We start from the raw sequence: 5,694 nt of genomic DNA on the forward strand, positions 1-5,694 counted from the left end.
TAGATCACTTAAAATGAGCTCACAGGTAGCGAGCGGCATACCTGAACCATGCCAATACTGCAAAATTGGTACGCTGGTGCCCTCTCTTGCAAATTCATCCGCCTTCTCGTTGCCTCGTATATTCCGTTGCGCTCGCAACCATAGCAAGTGAAAAGAAAACTGCTTAGCAATCCCGTGTAGCTATCTACGGCATACCGCTACGAGTAATCAACGGCTATGCAGTGGCTCTCGACTTTTTAACAACGGGTGACAAACGTACTTGCTTATGTGCATAAACAGTTTTTATTTGCATTAACTCATGCATTTTCAAAGTAAAGTTTCAAAGTTTAATTTTATTAAAAAAGTCAACAACAACTAACTGAAAGCAAAGTTAAAAAATATAGAACTAATAAATTAATGACTAAAAAAGAATTAAACGAAAATTCTACTGGCCGCGCGACTCGAACCTACGACCTTGCCGCTCGTTAGTCCACATTACTCCGTCTGTCAAGGCACAACTTTAATCAGATCAATCCGGATCAACACTGCCGTCTGTCTATGCTTTACGTCGATGAAGATGTTATTAGGTGTGACTTCTCCTCTTCGTAAGTGTTTAACCGCCTCCAATATTGTAGTAACTTCAGCTTTAAAACTCCGATCCTGTCCTCTACTCTTTTCCTTATAGTTATTTTTTTTCTAATCTGTTTTCCTTTATCTTTCATACTTTTCCTTTTATCCACCTAGATGAGGTGAGATGTGATGACGTGATAAGGCGTTATGTGATCTGATGTCAGGTAATGCGATGCGATTTGATGTGATTTTATGTGATGTCATGTCATATCATGTGATTTAATGTCGTGTGATGTCATGACATGTAATGTGATGTCATGTCATATCATGTAATTTGATTTGGTGTCATGTCATGTAATGTCAAGTCATGCGGTCATATGATATGTTCCGATTATTATATCGATAACAATATCGATAGCTGTATCTATTAATATGTCGATAAAGATACCGAGAACTATAGCGATAAACATATCGATAAATTTAGCGATGAAAAAATCGATAAGTTTATCGATAACATGAACTATTATTGTATCGATAGCAATGTCAATATACATATATATCGTTAGAAATATCGATGACAATATCGATCAATAACAGTGTAGATAAATATGCTGATAAATATATTAATAACAAAACCGATTATAACACTGATAAATATATCAATAACAATTTCATAAAAATATTGATTAATATGTACATCGATTATTATGTCCACAACAATATAGATCAATATAACGATGACAAAATCGATAAAAATAACGAAAATTCCAAAATAGTTTCGAAAATCTGAAAAAAGTGCCGAGAATCCCGAAATCCCGAATATCTCTAAAATCCCGAAATCCCGAAACTGAGGTAAGCTGAGTTATGGTGGGTAAATTCAGGTGCAGTAGGATGAGGTGTAGTGTGGCGAGGGGAGTTCAGGTGTGCCGACCACCCTCGTTATTCATAATTTGTGGAAATTAAGGAGAGTATTTGGACAACCATCCAACAAAGGGTAGTCTCAGCGGTCGACATTACTTTTCACCCATTTTTCCCTTAAAACACTTGAGTCCTTGTATTGCTATTCCCATACTGAACTAGTTTCCTGAACCAAAGGGGAGCTAGGTTTCGCAAAGTGTATAGCACCATCAGTGCACTTAATGTCATAAACATAACCTAACACACGATCTGTGGACATTAAATTTTGGAAATGGTTGGCAATCGTTTGTAACTTTTCAAGATCAAGAATGTCGTTTACGACGTCCAACAATGATGTGATGGTCTGTGCTTGAAAGTTATAGATAATGGTCCTATGTCAGTAACATACCTCATACCGTAACATGAACGCAAGTGTCAAAAGAAATTAAACTTTACAAGGGAAAATATGACTGAGTGCAATTGTTTTACAAAAATCAACTGAATGCCAATAATTCTATACCACATACCAATGAAGGGTAGCAGACTTAGTGCGTTTGTGACTGCTGATTAAGCTGTCAAGTGAGCTGCCGAATGCAGGAAGTATTATTTCACATTTTTCAAAAAAAAGAAATTCTATTATTATTGATGCTTTCCATTTCCAGACAACCGGTCAGGTACGAGCATGATTTTTAATTTCGACCAAACTAAAATACATTGTTTGTTGGTCCAAATAATGAGACACGCATTTTTTCTTTTGGCTCGGAAAAATTTCTCGGCCGAATTAAACGCGATTTTGTTTTTCAGGCAAAAATCGATTATTCCAATTGATAGTGAGAATGTTTTTTTAACATGCCCATAACTTTGTCAAAATTTAATAGATTCCAACAATGTTTTTACTCAAATGTCAATAATTCTTGTCACTTCAAGACAGAATGATATACTTATTGATTTTCATTATTTAAAATTTTTTATTTTTTTTTGTGCTACTAAAAAATTAGGACAATAGCCAGGCATTCATTCGTGTTTAAGTCATTGTATAGGCTTACAAGTATGGAAAGCGCCATTTTGTTTGTTTACATTTGAAAACAGCTGAGATCACCTGATTTTCAATTCTCTCATTCTCCGCACAGAGTTACATTCAAGTTTCAGAAAAAACTTTAAAATGTAAATTGAGAAATATTTTAGAAAAATGTGTTTTTATTCATTTGAATTCAATAAAAAAGAAATTAAAAATGCGTGCCAAGTCTTGCATTTCCAATAATAACGATAAATATTTGTGAAACTTATCGTTTTGCGCTAAAATACATCAATGTGTGTGAAATTCGTTGTCATTGCTTTTGTTTTGAACATCATATTCGTGCCTGCCGGTGGAAAAATAAGGTAAATTTGCATTTATTTTTAAGAAAACATATAATTTAATATATATTTCTTTCCAGAGCGACATACGGACAAGTAAGATGATCATCGTTTAAACAAATGGTTTATTTTCTTGTACAAGCAGCCGTGGCCCGAGCAGCGCAAATCGTGGCAGAGAATTATAAGTAATAAGGGAAATAATAGTGCGATAAGAAACTGGAGCTCGGGGAAAACTATAATTTACGTCTCTACGCAGCACGTACGCATGTGTGGGTGCATTTGCGATTGTGGCCTAAGCAGCGGCCCGAAAAACCTTACCAAACCTTTTTTTATTTTACGCTTACATCAACGTTATGCCACAATCACGTGCCGCCGCAGCTGCAGCTACTGGCAGAGGCCCACAGGCACTCGTAAAAATTGGCCACTATTTACTGGACGCAACACAAGGTAGCAGTAAAGATATTGGACCTCATGCATTAAATGTGAGTTTAAGCTCCAACTCGATTATCAGTACAAATTCTTGAGCTTAAGCTCACCCCTTTAGTGCAAAAATTGAGTCTGACCTTAGACTCATTTTTTATGCATGAGGCCCATTAAATCGCATAAATTGGTTGAAATGGTTGGAAGTGGACCAACAACTTGCTGCCTTCTCGTCAATTTGGTTACGTTGTGTTGACTAACTCCGGAGGCATTATGGATCTTGAGGAGGCCAGACGGTAACATTTGGGAGGCAAAATGCTAGGATTCTTGTTCTAAGCTGGGCACTGGGTATTCACACTTTTGTTGTGTATTGAAGCTATTGCAGCTGGCAAGAGCAACATGTTTATATTATTTTTTACAAAAATAAAAAGATGAAAGCCATTTAAAGTAATGAGTAAATTTGCGTGGAGAAAATAAAGAATAAAGAAATTTGTATGATGAATATCGAGGAAAATCGTTTGCATCAAAATTTCTATTCAAATTTTTATTTGAATTATGACATCAACAGGGATGCTTTGAAACGTATCTTTTGAAGAGAAATTTTTATAATTCTTGTGATTATTGATATTTTCTAGAATTAAAAAAGCTAGTTCATATTAAAAAATATATTTAGACCATGATAAAAATATAGTAAGGTAGGACCGCTGAGAGTCACTTTTAAAATTCTTGACGTTTCCAAACAATTTAATTTTTAAATTTACTCACAAACTCACACACACATTTTCATTTTCAATCTCAAGCAACAACAATTTCGAACAATTTCATTTTTTTATTTTCACATTTATATGATTTTAAAATGTTTTCAAACTTCAAAAAAAAATCATGGCCGACAAATTGAGAGAACGGTTATACTTTGCTATGTTTTTATCATGATTTAGACTACAAGTATGTAATGTACGTTTATTACGAACTGAAACGATTTTAATGAGTATTCATAGCTTCATAGCAGTTACATCAAAATGCATATTTGACAAGAAAGAGTACAAGATTGCCCCGTCATAGTGGCGATGACATTTCTGTACAAAAAGTAAACAAAGCCGAATTGCATGTTAAAAGAAAATATCAGACCAGCCAATTTTCTCAATAATAAATTTTTCGATAGTAAGCGTGTTTTAATTGCGCTGAATTCTAAAAATATATGAGTTACAATGACAATTAATAAGGAAAATGTGAAAAAGCGGTGATTTTTCTGGAAGTATAAGTGAATTTCAGTACATTTAAAGTTTCTGATACGTCGTTTACTTTTAGATAAGAATTATCAAAATCGACAAATTCAAAGTAGGGGTATGTCTGACGGTGCCACCTTTGTTCGCTGCATCGTGCATATTGGGCATATGACGTTTTTAAATGCATTTTATATACAAACATATGTACCAGTTCAAGATGAAAAAAGAAACCAAAATTAGTAATTTTTTTATGAATGTAGTTAAAAAAAGTTCACAGAGGAAATGCCGGTAATCAATCTATCGGCAATCACATAAAATCTATGTAGGGAAATTTAGATGTCAACAGAATAATAACTACAATAAAAAGCACCACAGAAGTGTGAGAAGCAGGCAATTTTTCAATCTGAGCAAAAAATTCTTTAAATGCCGTTGTAAAAAGGTCAATACATTTCTTATAAAATAGTTTGATTTTTGATCGGTGGTATAACTCAGTGAAATGGTTATTAAAGAAAATAAAATTTTTAAAAGTAATAAATAGGAAGAAATGCACTAAAAATGTGAATTTAAATATTTTACCCAAATTCATAAAAAATTAAGAAATCGATTTTTTTATAAAAATGTCACTGTACAGAGCTATTTAAATCTATTTTATTTTTTATGAATAACGTCATTAGCATATACCGTTTTTATAAATGAATCTTGTAGCGTCGCGCTATATACATACATAGTTACATATATATATTTTGGCTGGCGAAATATGTACTTTTGCCAACTAATTAAAAAAGCGTATGATTCAATTTAACCACATTAAAAAAGTATTTAAATATTTTATGGCGCAACACAGCAACACTTTTTGTTTCACGAAACCCTTGAATACGAGCCTGTCATCTATTTCTTCTATTTCGACATTTCGCTATTTTACATTTCTTTCATTTAACGTCATTCGCATTGTCACATTTCTCTAATTCGTTTTTGCTTCGACATTCTGCTATTTCATAATTATTTCATACTCATGTCATCCATCTTCCATTTCTTACCTTCCATTGCCGTTCGCATCGTCGAACGTGCCTGTCAAACACTGCCGCCATCATGCTTTTCAGTTTGGCAGGCACGTCCGCTGTTTGGCAGGCACGTCCGTTGTTAGAAAGAGAATAGACAAAAAGGGGCATAGGATTCCATACTTGTAAGTATATACGATGGTTTAAGTGGCTGCCGGCCTACTCGCAACATGCCGCGGCACCTTCAT

The 5,694-nt window shown here is 34.2% G+C and overlaps 1 long non-coding RNA gene across 1 annotated transcript; it reads left to right on the forward strand.

The window, feature by feature from the left end:
• The first annotated feature begins 2,785 nt into the window (after positions 1 to 2,785).
• LOC118756441 lies at positions 2,786 to 3,669 on the forward strand. Its single transcript, XR_004995123.1, has 2 exons — positions 2,786 to 2,826; positions 2,883 to 3,669. It is a non-coding gene; the product is annotated as an uncharacterized LOC118756441 (long non-coding RNA).
• The last annotated feature ends 2,025 nt before the right edge of the window (positions 3,670 to 5,694 follow it).

Source organism: Rhagoletis pomonella, unplaced genomic scaffold (assembly GCF_013731165.1).
Source record: "Rhagoletis pomonella isolate Grant_MI unplaced genomic scaffold, Rhpom_1.0 Rhpom_scaffold_10312, whole genome shotgun sequence".
Lineage (NCBI taxonomy): Eukaryota > Metazoa > Arthropoda > Insecta > Diptera > Tephritidae > Rhagoletis > Rhagoletis pomonella.